Raw genomic sequence first — 16,767 nt, 5'->3', positions numbered from 1 at the left:
CAGCTGTCACCCACCACCAAGGCAGGAGCCCAAGCAGGCAAGGGTCTCCTCACCCCACACAGCCATGGTGCAGCCTCTGGTCTGCCCAGCAGTGCTCTCTCTTCAGCTGGAGCCACTCCTATGGGGAGTCCTGCACTCTCTCATGAGGTGCCCAGGCTCCTACATCCCTGAGAGAAAACTTACTTGAGCTTTAGGACTGCTAAGTGAAAGGGGGTGAGCCCAACTTCCTTCCCACTGCAACAAACACCCCACTCCCTCCTCCTCTCTCTCCTTAGTGATCATCTGGCTGCAGGGCAAACAAGGGAACAGACAGATCCAGAATAAAATAAAATAAAATAAAATAAAATAAAATAAAATAAAATAAAATAAAATAAAATAAAATAAAATAAAATAAAATAAAATAAAATAAAATTCTCAACTCCTTTAGCTCCCCAACTCAATTCACAGTGCATGGGTACTTATGCTGACACAGCACAGCCTCGGTCACCACACCCTCTGCTTTGCAGCAGATGAGCAAATCCACCAACTCTTGGTTCAATTCTTAGTCACACCTGAGGAACCTGTGAGGATACCACAAATGGGTGCAAATTGCCACCCAGATAGTGGTAGGAGTGCCTCAAGGAAGGGTTATATTTTCTAGGCAAACTGCTTTCTTCTTTTCACTATAATCATACAGAAATACAAAGCAAGGTTCAAATAATTGTGCTTATTAACTCTGTGTAAGGTGGTACATGAACACTTTGCTGTGCTGGCTGCCTTTCAAATCACAAAAGGGCCAGGAAACAAGTCCCATACAATTTAAAAGTTGGTCTATTCCTGACCATTACAAGTAGGCTTTAATATAAGAATTGCTGCGGTTAATGTATATAGGCAACCTAAAACATAGGAAAAAAAGCCAGTTGGTATCTCAAGAAAATGCCAGCCAAGCAAACAATAGACACCCAGTGTGGGCATTCAAAGACAACCAACAGTGACCTAATTGTTCTCCTGTCAAAGTCTGTGGGGGGTTTTGCTATTGATTTCCAATATAGCTACCATTTGCATAGGCTGGAATTTAACAGTGGGGAAAAGACCTTTCCTTCACCTTCAGTTTTACAGATTGCCTCTTCCTGTTCATAACTGTGGAGTGCTTTTTTCATGTCAGCTCAAGAACTTTTTAATATAGAAAAGTCATAAATATTCAACCATATCAAATTTTCTCTTGGTTCAGTTTGGAAGCTGGAAGCAAGGCAGGAAAACCAGTATCATAGAAAAAAAATCAGCGAACATTTCAAAGTCCCTCTGCAGAAAACCACATGTACTGTCTGATATGTATTCTTTACGAAGTGCTGCAAGAAATTTTAATCTGGGAAGATATGAGATGGATTCGTGAAATGTCTGGTTTTGGGGCTGAGAGAATAGGTAGGAGCCTAGACTGTGTTGCTATAGCAGTCTAGGAACCATTGACACCAAAATCCCATCAGATTACCAGCACAGTTTTATGTCCAACACACTTCCACTTATGTATATGGGGCATCACACTCCCAAATCTCCCAGGAAAGCACATTATATATTTGTATAGCAGTACAAAAAACTGTCAGCCATGGTGGGATTTTTAATTTGTTCCCTGCTGATAGGAATGCCATGCTGGGTGGCACATGAAAGAATTCCACTACAACAAGTAAGGGCAAAGCCAACATTCCTCAGAAGGACACGGTGAACAAATGAACATGTGGCTATGGTATTTTGCCACCTCTCTGTACAGTACAGCTATCCACCCACCCAGGAGATAATTCTCAGATACTATTTAGAATATGTCAACAAATGCATGTTTATGTAAAAATGTTAATTGTGACCATGTAAAGTTAATCAAGATGATATTAATGATCCCCTCTGCTCTTGCTTGACTTTGTTTTCATTTGTTTCATTGAGTTGCCTCACTGTGAGTTGCAGGGTGGCTGAGGCTTAAAAGCACACATGATGGATCTCTCAGACTGAGCTACCCAGCAGCCTTTGTAGCGAAGGTCATGTCTGAAACCATTCCCTTGCTTGTAATCACGTCAGAGTCAATAAATGTTCATATCGGAATACCAAATGTAGCAGTGCTGGTGGTTTAGATTAAAGAGGGAGGAACATAGGTCAGGCAAAGAGATTGCTCTATTGGTTTTCTCTGTCACAGAATCTTTGATCAATACAACTAGCATCTCTCATCACCTGTCCCACCACGTGAGAACATCCCACCTATCTCAGCAGAATAGCTTGCACAAAGTCTCTTATAAAAAGAAATAAGTATGATAACTCTCTTGGTATTATTACAGAACCTTGAAATGGGATATACTCAGGTCTTTCTTCAAGGTGAGACCTGATCTTTTCAGCCATGAATTTGCAAAGCTAACAAAACAACTGAGACATGTTCATGAGGCTGTTTCCAATGTCACCAGGACAGATCATAAATTTCATTGCTTCTGAGAAAACCAGGAGATAAGCTCTAGGCTAAATTGCAAAGTCAGCGTAGTCAGCTCAAGGCTGAGCCCTAATGCTTCTGACACTCCTGCACATATGTTGAAGCACCCGTAGTTCGCCTCTGGCTTTCAAAATTGGCACTTAAGTAGCTAAAATCTGTGCTCCTCTGGGTCTCAAATAAATTTTACTGAGTGGAAAATAGAGTATGTAAATTATTAGTCCCAAGATTTGGGTAATTAGAGGTTTAGCCAATTTATATCAGCAATTGCAACAACAAACAGAATGCTTCAGCATGCCTTTCACATCTTTCTGGACCAATTGGTACTTAACAACAGTAAAATTCTAGGTTCACTGCTGACAAGCCAGTCCTTTCAACTGACAGCCACAGCTTGTGAACTGCCTTCTGTGATTTTTCTGCCGAATTTGTGCACAGGTTGCTTGAAATCTCACCTTTGTGAGAAATTGGGGAAAATGAGGAACTCATAACTTACTAAGTATTCTCAGACTAATTTTTTTTCCAAAGCAACATCTGCTTTTAAGTGGTTCTCATCACCCATTCAGAGCAGTCACCAGAGGGATGGGTTCACTGTGGCAAAACAATAACAATTTTGGAAACATTTTCAGTACATTCCAGTAAATTTGGAGTACTCTTCTGTGTATTTTTCCTTAGCTCAGTTTGTTAAAGCTTGGTTATAATAATACCAAGGTTGTGAATTCGATCCCTGTGTAGGCCATTTACTTAAGTGTTGGACACAATAATCCTTGTGGGTCCCTTGCAACTCAGAAATTCTGTGATTCTGATTCTTGGAGTAAAAGAGTAAGCTGAGTCTAAAATTCCAGCACTGTGCAGTCAGTGTCTGTATGCACACTGGGTGTACCAGACCTATAGCAAATGTTGTTGTGGCAAAGCTGAACTCTTCAGTGCCACACACCTTACAGAGGTATTCATACCAAGGAAAACTTGTGATAATTATTCTCTTACTTTTTAACATCATACAGGATCCCTTCTGTGCTGGTAGAAATACCAACATAAAATACAGAGCAGTAGCAATCCAGACCAGTTGCTGTGATGGCTGTTCACCTGAGCTCCAAACATAGCTCACCTTGACTGCACACATCTCTGCTATTAATTGTTATTTACTCAAAGAGAGTCCATTCACCTCAAAGCTTGGGAAGTCCTGGGAACATGGACCAGTGTTCATTCTTCCATGCTAGCAAAGACACCAATGACATCTGAAACTATGTCTTCAGCTACCTTCAAAAATCACACCTCATCAGGATTTGCATCTGTCCTCTCCCATTACTGATGTATTTTGATTTGTTATGCTCTTCAGAAAGTTCTAACCACCAGCTCCATGAAGTTTGGTTAAGCAATTCTACCCCATGAAATAGACAATTGAACACCATGGAAATTTGATATTTTCTGCCATGTTTGTAAGAGCTGCATTTAGGGGGAACAAGAAAGGGAAAGAGGAGCAAAGAAAGAAATTAGAACATCCTAATTGATTCACAAACCAAAAGGATCAAGAATGCTTTGGATTATTTATCCACAGTTAACAATTTATCCAGCCCTAATTACAGCCACTAGAACATTTTCCTTACTGCAATATTAATTATATTTCTTTCATGGCTGCTATTTATATAAGCAGAAGATGAAATATGCAATTAGGTGATCAGATGCCGCAGTGGTGTCACTGATATTTTTTTTCCACAATAGTTATTATCCTCTTAAAACGATATAGTAAATGTTGGGTGTAATTGCTGCCCATCATTTACCACAGAGTTCAGAGAGTTCTGGAACAGCCCTAATGGAGCCGGCAAGTGGGTCCAAGGCATCCCCTGTCCCAAGAGAAAGCCCAGGTCTCCCAAAACAAATGCTTTCTTTAATTGCAAAGGTTTGAATATCAATTACTGACATGAAAAGAAATAGAGAAGCTGAGGGACAAGGCTGCCAATAAACACCAGATCAGAGTCAGGACAACACAAGGTGCACAGTCCTAGAAAAAACTAAAACAAAGAAGGTTCTGCACTGACATGCTGAGTGGAAAGGGGCTCAACAGCACAGGCAAGGGCTCCAACCAGCTGGAATCCCTCTGCCATCAGAAAACCAGGACTCTGGCTTGACAGAGAAGAAGAAATTAAAAGAAACCCTTGATTCCATCACCATTTTCTCTGGCTATGGGAGCAATCTATCATGACACTTTAGCTGAATGCTTGCGTCAGAAAGGATAAAAACAGGAAGAGCACTAATATCTTGATCTTTTATGCTGCTCCTTGTATACTGGCTTTCATAGGAGGCAACTTGCTATTTTAATTTTGTAGGCAGTAAAGCTGAAGTGAAAAAAAAAAGCTAAAGCATTACTGCATGATGCAACAGAAGAAATAATATTTCTATTATAGAAGCTACTATAAAATCTATTAAAGCAATAAGTTCTTCAAATTACTTTTTATGGCATGCTAAAAAAAAGAAAAAAGAAAACAAACTAAGAGACAGCATATTCCATAAAATCTTGGAGTAAATTATGCATCTAAAAAGATACGTATTAATATTCAACAGAACATATAGTGGGATTATATCTACTTATTTCACATCTCATATGATTTCTTTCCATAAAGAAAAGAACAGAGGAGATGTGTCCCAGGGCTTCAGTTTTCTTACTTGAAAGTGTGAGAAGGAGGGGGTTGCAAACTGGTTTTTACCCCATTCTTTCATCAGAAGTCTATTTTGGTAATTTCTGTGAACCTGGCTTCTAAGGTTAGTTGACTGTTTCCACTTTCTGTGTGGAAAATGAGAATAGTACCACAGGTTCAAGGATTTCCTTTTAGAAAGAAAAGTATAAATATAAGAGGATTATCACATTTACTATTTAAAGACCCAGTGACCTGCAGGATTTCTTTGTATGAGTGCTGCTAATTGTCACACTTCTAGGAAACAGTAAAATTTAACTAACATAAAGGAAGCTGGTTTGCTTGTGTTTTGCCCTAACACAAAGCATCTAGCCAAGCCAGACATCTAGGTATTGCAAGCATGCACATTTTTGAAGGCCTAAAAAGACTGCAGAAGATAGAATGATTTTTGTCAGAGATTTATTGCTCTGGATGGGCAGCTGTGGGGCTGAATCTCAAATTGGTGAGAGGGTGCCTTAACACTTGTCCTTTCGTAAGAAACACCATTTCACGGAGTAATCGTGACCAGCCAGAATGCTGGTAAGTACATGCCACTGGTGGGACACACTTATTACCCTAGTGTAGGTCAATAAATATTTGGTGGCCAAATGTTCCTTTAAAGCTTCTCCAGAAGTTAAACTATGAAAGGGAATCCAGTGATTTGGAAGAAGTTTAATATAAGTGAAAGCTTAAATAAATTTCCACAGCATTTACATTGGCTACTCCATCCAGTTAAGATGAAACTGTTCTTGTGATGCTAAAGTGTTTACATTTACCTGATTATTTTGGCTATTTAAAATAATAAAGCATTACATTTAATAATTGACATTAAATTATTGCAATATAACCAGACTGAGATTATGAAATATTTTCAAATTATTTTTAAAGCAGGGATTTCCTTTTAAATATTTCTAAAACTTTGATTCCTATTTAGAGTGTAAGTTTTCAAATATTTGAATTTCTACTTTCTAACCAATTTTTGCTAAAGTGCCTTATGGCACTACATAATTTTCACTGGTTTTTGTCCATTTAATAAATAATTCCTACTGCTCACTCAGAGTTCATTGCTGGAAGTGTATTTCTGTAGGGAATTATTTTTTATGGCCATGACACTCTTCCTTCCAAAATTTCACTTATTGAATTCCTTTTGTTTTCTTGGCTGACTTGAGCTTGCCAAGGAGAAATATGTAGCTTAATATATTTGAGGTAGTAAGAGCCCTCATGTAGCTGATGAAGCAGCAGCAGTGGCTAAGGGTGATGGGGAGCAACAATCCCCTTAGAACATGCTCGGTGTGGCACCATGGAAATCAGAAATATTTCACTGAGTGAAGAAGACATTTTTCTTTGAACATTGCCTCCTTCAAAGCAAATGAAATGCCAGTCCCTCTCCTCAGAACCATGCACTGCTTTCTGAGGCTGAAACACATGATGGATGGCCCACATTGTTTGAGGACAAAGCTGTTTATAAATATCTCAGCTTCTGACAAAGGGTCTGATCTCACTTATAACAATTTTAGCCCAGCTTTATATTAACTTATGTGAAAGAAGATCTCTAACATATAAATCCTGGAGAGTAAAGCTTCTTCCAGAAACGTGATCTGCTTCCTGTATTTAGAAGATATTTATGCTGCCCCTGTAGCAGTCTGGAGTCTGCAGGGGTTTTTTTTCCTGAGGAAAGATTGATTTATGAAACTCTGTTCATGTTGCTATGCAGTCAGTCCCCTCTGCATTTAGGTCTTTACATTTTTACCTTCACCAGCAGGATTTATCAGCAAATCCATACAGCAAAAGGGGATCACCAGGATGTGGCTGTCACCTGATGACCTCAGGGCAGACATTTGTCATGCAAATTTCTGTACCTCATAACACAGACTGTGAACAATACCAGGTATTTCGTATCAACAATATTGATACAGTACAACCTGCCTCATTTTAATCAACATAAGTAATTAATTCCCAATTCCTGCTTCCCAATTCCTGCTTCTATACCCTTGCAGCTCATTGCCTCCTTTCCAGGCTCAATGAGAAATATCCACATTTTCTCAAACATGTACCAGTCAAACTGGACTCATATGTCTGAAAAACAGTGATGAAAATGAGCTGGAAGATTAGAGAAATGCTGCAGTAGGTCATCCAGAAGAATTGGCTCTGGAGGGGAAAGAAGAATCCATTAGTAACAGAATTGTTTCCACTTCAGAGCCCTCAAGGTGCAAAGCTTCAGATGTGCAAGACTTGACAGGCCTGCAGCGCTTACAACTAGGGTGTGCAGACTGGGGCATTTGGCACCAATGAAATGGTTTGTGAAGAAAATGTACCATTTCAGTCATCTGAAAAAGGGAGCTTTAGTTGTCACAGGCAGAAATTGGAGGGAGATGGCAGCTGAACAAGGGCCAGGACACTTGTAGCCAGGTCACTGAGAAGGCCAGAGTTTAGGCAGTGAGAGAGGAGTGTCTTGGTGATCAGATAGCCTGAGAAGTAATCCATCTGTAAGGAATGTCCCAAAGGAGCAGCAGTGCAGTTGGAAGAGCAGTCAGTATGGCTGAGCCAAAATACAAGACTCCTGAGGAGCCAGAAAAAAAGACAGTGAAGCCAAAGTTGAAAAGCAGAAAGCTCCACTAGGGCTAGATTTACAGAAGTAGGGAAATCTCATAAATTTCATGCCAAAGTCAGGGCTCAGCTCCTCCATGAAGGAGCCTCTGAGCAGCTGCCTACAGAATGTGAAGAGCCCATGCAGTTTGTCTTCTGCACCCACTCCTAGGGAAGCAGCACTGGGGTTCTGTGAGAGCCAAGGGCACAGAGACAATGCCTGATTAGTATGGGACTGATTGGTCTGGTTTCCCAGTCTGAAACTCATTTATGTTAAGCTAGTGTTTAACATTCGCCAATTAAAAAAAAAAACCAATAAAACAAACAAACAAACAAAAAAAAAAAACAACCAAAAAACCCAACAACAAAAAAACCCACCAAAAACCCCAAACAAAGACAAAAAAAAAAAAAACCAAAACAAAAAAACCCCAACCAAACCAAAAAAACAAAACCAAAACCAAAAACAAAAGAAAACAAAAAAAGGCAGAAAATTCACACCTCAGACACAAGCAACATAATATTACTCAGCTTGCCATTTGAAATACATTGTAGGACTCAAAATACTTAGGTAAAACTCATCAATACAATCCCCATAACTAAACAGAAATGAGAACACTCATTCAAAACAAACACTTTGAAAATTAAATTGCTTTGTTATTGCAAAATATTTTCCCTTTCGGCTCATGGAGGGTTTTTTATTCCTTATTTCATTGTGATAAGAACCTGAATTTTGGTTTTGTTATTTTGGGTTGTTTTATCTTTGCAGGGCCAGATTATGATATCACCAACCACACTAAAGTTCTGTTGGTTTTGTTGGTCCACAAGTAGTAAAGTTTACTTTACAAGGGACATCTAGCTTGATCATGTTATTTCAGAAATATTAACAAAAGATTACTTTATCTAAGTCAGCTGCCTAGTGAAATAGAGCAAAGGAAAATAAAATATCTGTATTTCTACCACTGTTTCTCCAAGCCCTGGAGACACTGAATAGTTATTTTCTCTATTATTTCTTACTTTAGCAAAAGCTATCCTCATAAAACCCACCTCTATGTCTGCTTTTAAATAAAGTACCCCATGTCAAGGATTACAAACTCATCTCCTGAATTGTTTTGAAGCACAGACAACTTATATCTACTCAACAATGCTTACTTTAACACATCTTGAAAGTACTTGGAAAAATACATCCTGTCTCAGGGAAAACAAACTGCAAAAGACTAGATGTTGATTTTATCAATGTTATAAGTTAATATAATATGCATGGTAACTGTATATACAATAGGATTTCTTGCAGAAATGTGGACTTATTTTACTACAGGAAGAAAATAAGTGAGCATTATTAGAGCAGTCAATGTGAGAAACATAGACTAACAATGTGCTTGGCACTGAAATCACACTGGTGTAAAGCTGATTCACTTCTGATTCACATCAGTGGAAATTCAAACTGGTTGTGACTTTCTGGTTAATGTGATGGTAAAACTCTCTCTCTAGTCACTGATTCAAAGTGTTTCCCTCAAGGCAACTGTGACAGAGTGATGATTTCAAGAAGGCTGTTACCATTATGGCTCTGTCACTGTCCATAGAACAAAATGAGCCTCAGAAACCTGAACTAGTGCTACATAGAACTGGAGAAAACACTGTATGACGAAAAGAAAACAGGATAGAAGGCTTTGTATCTTTATACAACTGTTTTTCTGAAAATAATAGGGAATAAACATAGGGCAGTATAAAATCGGACCTCTCCACTGGTCTATGTAATTTAGACAGTTTTCTTAACTGTCTTTCTATCTCTTGTATTGCACACTGGTGAATCACTTCCTGCACTCTTGCTACACACTCTTTAGTAATGGTGACGTAAACTACTGCTGTAAATGACAGAAAAAAAATCTTTCCTTTTTTTTGACGAAGAAATTGAAGTCTTCATGGAAAACGAAAAACTCTGATTATGTGGCACCTGCAGCTATGGCAACCTTCCAGAATGATTATCTAATAAAGTACAGAACAGTGGTAAACCTCTATTGCAGCCTGCCCAAATCAAATAGATTTTCAGCATAGAACAACACGTACCTAAAACTCTGCAAAGTGATGTGAGATTGCAGCGGTGAGCAAAATCAGAGCAATGTGTCACAAGCAATCTCACATTCTGGCCAGTCTCCCAGAAGAAAAGCAGACATTTTGTCTCTCAAGAGGGCAAAAGTAATGAAAGGGCTTAATCTATTCATTCTGTTCTCAACAACAGGGCCCAATTCTAGCATAATATCACAAATAGCATCAGTTTCATGTTGGCAATCAGTCATTCATCAGCATTTAAGCCACCATAAATTCATCAACCTGAAACACACCTGAGGGAAAACCCAAGACTGGAAAAGCAGGAATGTAGGTGAACCAGATAAAGACGCAATGACAGCTCAAGTTAGGAAAAGTCCTGGGCCCCAGTTTCAGGACTCCTCCTTTTAAACTGGTGCTACCAAAACTCATCCAAATCTTACAGGCACACACATGTAAACTAGGTAAAAATCTTAGACCCTTTCCAAGACCCCTTTCCAAAACTAAGACCTCTATATCCAAGGAAAATATGACCTCCTCAGGCCTTGTCCAGCCATAATCACTCTATGACTCCACTTCCTTTGCTATCTATTGCACCAGGATAAGCATACCTGGGAACAAGCCATAGTCCACTGCCTGTAGGCAGCACACAGAACTCTGGCAGGGCAAGCATCCACTGCAACCTGCCAGATTCCCTGGAGATCTTTAACCAGAGCAGCAGGCACTGCCCTTGGTGCCAGGGTGCCATAGGTTGGTATAACTTTACCCTTTACTTCTGCTGATATGAGGAAGCTGTCCAAATGCTGGAGATGAAAGGCAACAAACTCACTGGTATTGCAGCAGTTTCTGTCCTTAATAAGCACTTATGGGTGGCTGCACCATGGCTGCCTTTGGAGACAACTAGGTTTAGTGTCAGATATATGAAGCAGCCTAAATATTACTTTACTAGGGCTAATATCATACTTCCATATGAGACTGCAGGTCTTAACTCATAGCAGACAGATTGATCACTTACATTCCAGGAATGTACCACAACTCCTGCTGCAATATATGTCCTACAATTCCACCTTTTACAGTAACAGTTCCCATGAATGCTTTGCTACAATTAAGCTGTATGTGCTCAAGGAAGCAATGGTTTCAATTCATTAAAAACATTTCAATAACCCAAATTTCTGATTTCTTTCAAATATTTCCTATGTAGCTGACACTAAGTGCACCATGGCTGACTCCAATCACAAGCCCAGCTGTGAGGCAGCTAGGACTGACCTCCACCTTCCTCTGCTTCCCCCTCCCCACCCAGCAAGCAGCAGGCAGCCTGGCCAGCAAACACCACCCAAGTACACTGCAGGGTGCAGCACAGTGCTGAATTGCAACTCTATTCCAGAAATTTAGACATCAGTACTTCAGCAAATGCTTTTAGAAACATCCTACTTATCATCTGCACTCCTCACAGTTGAATTTTATAGAGAGGCAAACATGGTGCTACTGAATAAAAGCCTTTAAAAATTTGTTTTACTTCAAAGATTTGTCTGCCCTCTTCTTCTGCCACAGAAAACCTAACATTTCCCCATATATGCACATTTGGTAAACTCAGAATATTGATTAAGAAATCATATGTATAAAAATTAAACACCATTTGCTTTTATTGCCTTTTTTTTGGCAAGAAAAAATTACTGCTATTAGGTGGGAAGGCAAATGGTTAAAAAGAGCATTCCAAAGGTGCCAAAATGCCATTTCTTTGGCTCAAACAGCGAGCTTTGGTTTTTTTTCTGTTGGGATGAGATATAAGGGATTGTATATATCTAGCACCATTAGAGACCTCCTAGGACATCTAAGCCACATCTGATGCAGGGCTTCTGAGACCATTGCTCAGTGGAGAATGAGGTAGAAGGTTAAGTAGGCTACTGTTAGAATGTCTCAGAGATTGCAAATTGCTGAATTGTTTAACAAATCTTGTTTCTTCCAGTGAAGAAAAGTAGGCAGTCTCCTAGCTGTAAAAATCTCTGCTAACTATCCCAGGAGACTCCATATCCAAGCCCTCTCTCCCTCAGCTTCATTTCAAAGCCAATTTTACACTAGGGACAGAAGAACATTTCCTTAGCTGCTAAGTTCATTTGTGTGCTCAAAAACCTGGAAATGCCTCAGTTCATATGATTTAGGTCTGAGCTGCCACTGAGTTCTTCCCTTCAGAAGAAAATTAAAAATCTTAGCAACCTCAAATAGATAATTGATTATAAATGTACCTTCTCAAATTTATGGATGCATGTGAAAGAGCTCTGATGAGTTTCGGATGCCTCAATGTAAAATAGGCCAGGCCACTTAGAAATTAGACCTTTGCCAAAATTCTTTAAAGGTGTTTCAGTATATTGAGCAGTAGCCTCATATATCCAGTTATTTTCATTATTAAAAAAGCTCTGTTGAAGCTGAGGGCAAATGTTTAACTTTCATAACATGATGGCTCCTGGATCTGAAACTCACTTATTCACAGTAATTAACATTTCTCAAGCTAAGAGTATATTGCTAAGAGTGCAACAATGTCAATGTAACAATGTGTAACAACGCACAAACCAATTTCAGTGAAGCATTTATAATGATGGATTGCTACCAGTTTTAAAATACTTGTCATACTTCCTTATGTCTGGAGTTAGGAGGTATCATCTCAGGCTCCTTAATTTAACAAAACACAGACCATACTAGAGCTGCCCTGAGTCTCTGCTCAGACAGCAGAGCAAAGGAACACTAGCAGGGCACGATGTTCCTGTCCTGATATGGGTGCCAGGACAGGGCAAAAAAACTGGCAAAGAGCCACAAAAGAGACTATTTCTTCCCTCAGCAATAACAGGTGTGCAGGGTGATCAGCCTGGCTCACAGAGACCGTAGTCTTTCACATGCAGCAAGAACACTCCCACTGGGAGTGCCTGCTGCCTTCATTTTGGTAATAGCCCCAAGTGCTGTGACAGATTGAAAGGGAAGATACACAAGCAGAAGGCCAAGGGCTCGGCCTAGATTATCTAAGACATGTTAAAGAATCACAACTCTTCATACACATTTTCTTCTTTTTGAAAAGGAGAAAGTGTGTATCATTAGTTTTTATTTGTAGATCCTTTTCCATTACACTCAACCACACTGACAAGGACAGCCATGGGTGAGCAGTTACACTGAAATCCAGCTGGACATCCTGTAGGCTAGGCTGGGATGTTTGTAAACAGAAAAACAACTTTGATTTATGCTGTTCAGGAGAAATGCCTTTGTCTTTATTACTGGAATTACAGCTCTTCCTAAAGTCAAAATTTCTGTGGGTACAAGTAATTTTTCAGTTTTTCATTAGATACAGAAATGAAATGCCTTTGAATCATGTCAGCCTTGATAGAAATGTCTCAGATGAATTTGTGGAGTGTCAGCTCAATACTAAACTGTGTCCACTTGAATTGCTGCAGTGCTGCACACAAGGCTGCAGCACAACATAAGCATTCTCTTGGGGGAACTTGCTCATGCTGCCCCTTTGGCTGAAACATTACACACAGATGGGCAGTGCATGGCTGTGGTGTGGTCAAGTAGGTTCAATTCAATCAAAACACTCAGACTGGGGAGAAACACTGAAAGCAGAGGAGCTGGAAGGAAGAGTCCCACAAGACTCATATTCTCAGCCTCCTGGACACATTGAAGCTAAAAAAACCCACAAAACAAAAGACTAAAAGAAGCATTTTATTTCAGTTAAACAAGAGATACAACTAAATGTGGGACTGGAAAGTTCGGGACTTCCCTAAACCATTTCAACTTTTCATTTCAAGTCACAGAGAAGAAAAATTAGAAATATCAGAGTTTTTCACAGGATGAGAACCCTGGTTTTATTCCTGCCCACAGGAATGACCTCAGGTTTTCTGCATTTAAGATGGATGTGGGTAGGAAGTGAAAAAAGGAGCTCTTTCTCAGTATTAGTATTTCAGTTTGTCAATGGTTCAGGAAGAACAGAGTCAACTGATAGACATTCAGAGGCAACTTTTTCAAAATAAAAATATCCAACTGGGTTTTTTTTAGATCAAAAATTAGATTTAGTGGAAAATAAAAGAGCTATCCTGCAGTATATATTTCTAGGAGCTGTAATTATAGTTAATCTCTTTTCAAAATAAATTAAATCCATGACTAACAATGCTTTTGCTAAGAACCAAAATGGTGTTTAGACCATCCTATGCCACAAACCCCTTTCTTATCTTGCGTACATTTCTAAAGATAAGACTCTTTCACATGTGAAAATTTCTTGGAGGACATGTGTTTATAATTGAAGTGGCAATGAGAAGTTGATTATATTCATGTTAATTTAACAACTAATGTAAAATCCTTTAACAGCAATTCTCTTTCATTATAAAATAAGAACATATTTTTTTCTTTGATTTTGAAACAGCCCAAATAGAGTTGTTGCTTTAAATTGATGCTTCAGGCAGTCTCACACACTCCCTGATCACCTTAACATTTTATATATGGGTGCCATGCACCTTTACTTGCACTACATGCCCAAGGGTGAAAGTATGGTGCAGGCTGCCCAATTAGAGTTATCAAATATTTATGCAGATTTATAACTCTGCTAGATACGCTTTAAGTGCTCCAATGCAAGAAACAAAAGGTGTGGAGGAAAACAATCTGCACAAAAGATGATCCATATCCAACAGCTGCTGGGAACTTTGTTCAAATAATACCACCTACCTTCTTTTTTAACCCAGGCTGTCAAAGAAATGGTGTAACTGAAAAAAAATGAAAGTAGCAGATCCTGGATTTTTGCTTCAATTCGCTCCTTTCTTAATGTGTATATTCTTAAGTGGCAATACTTTTCTTCTAATTCCTACTGTTGAAACTTGATAAAGTGATTGCACATACAGAGAAAAGGTATTTTAAAATGTACTGCCTTGATCATAGGTAACTTCATATGTCTTTCCAAAGGGCAATAGGTGTCCCCCTCTGGGATCCAAAGTCAGACATAGTTATTTCCAGATAATTTACAAAACTATTTTATAGTCTCAGGTTCCCAAATTAAGGTGTAATGAGGTGGAGGAGATCTATGTGCTATCATAGTTTTTTTGTGATAACTAGCCCTCAAAGGAGTGTTAGGTAAAATGGTCAGATGCATACTTTACCTTCATTGGTCTCTGGGATCTATCCCCAACTCCCCATGTCTGAAAGAAAGCAATGGGCAACTTACTTGTAATATGTATTCAATGGCAGAAATTAATGTCTGGCTAAGGGGCTTTCAAGGGGCACCTCATCATGTAGTGGCTGGCAGCCTGGGATCTGCAGACACGGGGCATGCAAAGTATCTTCCTAAGGTGACCATGAGAAAAAGTTAAGGAAAGCGAGGCTATTAATGAAAGAAGCTTATGTACCTCAGTACATCTACTGGAGGATGTGTTTGGGCCATTAAATCAGACTTAAGAGCCCTCAGCCTACTCTAAGTCAGTGTGTAGAACAGTTCCATCTAATATAGTAAAGTAGAAGGATTGCCTCCAAAAGAATTGGAAAAAAAGACATTTAATTACAGTTGTTTCTAACACATTCTGTGGAATAACATCGATCTCATCTTTCAGATTGCATACCATTCATTGTACTGTCATCTTGCTGCTGTTTTCATTCCAGAATTAACTGTGCATATTTACCCTTTGTCATGAGAAGCAATGGATGTTTAATTTTGGTGTAAGGCTGTGAAGGTCAAGATTTTCACATAAGTGACAGCCACAGATCCTTTTGACCATGCACAGCTGAGTTTGTAATCAGTAGCTAGAGTTCTTTGTAACTACTATGTTTGCCATAATCTTTAATATTATGACACCCACTTTATTTTGTAAAGGGCACAGTGACTGATCACTGGCTATATTTTAAAACCTCCCAGACCTTCATCAACTGAATACATTTTCTGGCCCCTCTGCATATATGATTGAATTCTGCATCCCACCCACACCTCCCTTGAATTTTTGCTTACTTGTATTCAAGGTCATTGCCCACCTGGCTGTCTGCAAGCAAATGCAAAAGCCTAAGGACATAGTGGCTCTGGGAATTACCACTCCTGAGGAGCTGTGTTTGAGCAGGGCCTTTGCACCCCTCAGAGCAGGCTAGTTGGTGTGATCAGGTCAGAGAGGCAAAGCTCTGCTTGGGACTTCTCATAGCTGCTGCTGGGGACTGGTAAGGGATAGAAACATTCTTCCACATCACCTCTATTTCCCTTCTCTCTCATGGGGAGCAGAATGGGAATTGTTATCTCTATTGATAACTAACAAGCCCGTGGTATCACTGAAAAAGTATCACACCAGCTCTGGTGTAACCCACTGGTAATTGCTTCAGCTCGGGCTTGCACCAAAACTGGCTCTCAGGTATGTCCATAGGACTTGTGCCTGAAATCAGAACTGAAGTGCTGCACGTATCTTTGGGAAGAATCAACACTTGCCAGAGTATCCAGAAATGTGCTTCTCTGTCAGAAGTTATACAGCACCAGCTTGAACCAAAAATTCCTTGTTGCTATGGTTGCCACTTGCTCTAAATCTTTTTACTGCTCCTTGTTGAAAAGCAACAAAGGAGAATAAAAACATATACAACAATTGTAATTGCCTGGTGTGTATTGTAACATTTCTCTTTGGTGGCTGCTTTAAATTATGCAGTAATATTGCTGGCATGTTTCTCCACTCCCTCTTCCCTAAGAGGATACATTTTACAGTGGTGAAATTGGACACCGGGTGCAAGAATCACACATTTGAATATCTTTTTCAGGAGTAGATGTGTCACACACAATGTATTAAAACTCAGGCTGTAAAAATTAAGTGGCATTTGCATTCATTAAGCATACATGAAATTTAATTCCATTAGGTCCAGCAGCATTAAGGTCTGTCTGTTGCTGCTGATGTTACAGCTTAAGGACATTATATCTTCTGGCTAGATTCTATTTCATAACCTAATAAAGCCAGGAATTACATCCTGGCTGGATGCCTTTGTAAATCCACCTCAGTGAACATACAACATGAAAGCTGTCAATATAAATTATTTATATTC

General features: G+C 39.3%; 1 protein-coding gene across 1 annotated transcript in view; it reads right to left on the bottom strand.

Annotated features, from left to right (window-relative positions):
• SIPA1L2 (signal induced proliferation associated 1 like 2) overlaps nt 1-16,767 on the bottom strand; it is a 254,937-nt gene that overhangs the window by 152,519 nt on the left and 85,651 nt on the right. The gene's annotated exons all lie outside the window — the stretch shown is intronic.

Source organism: Passer domesticus, chromosome 3, assembly GCF_036417665.1.
Source record: "Passer domesticus isolate bPasDom1 chromosome 3, bPasDom1.hap1, whole genome shotgun sequence".
Lineage (NCBI taxonomy): Eukaryota > Metazoa > Chordata > Aves > Passeriformes > Passeridae > Passer > Passer domesticus.
This window is presented reverse-complemented; position numbering and strand designations above follow the sequence as displayed.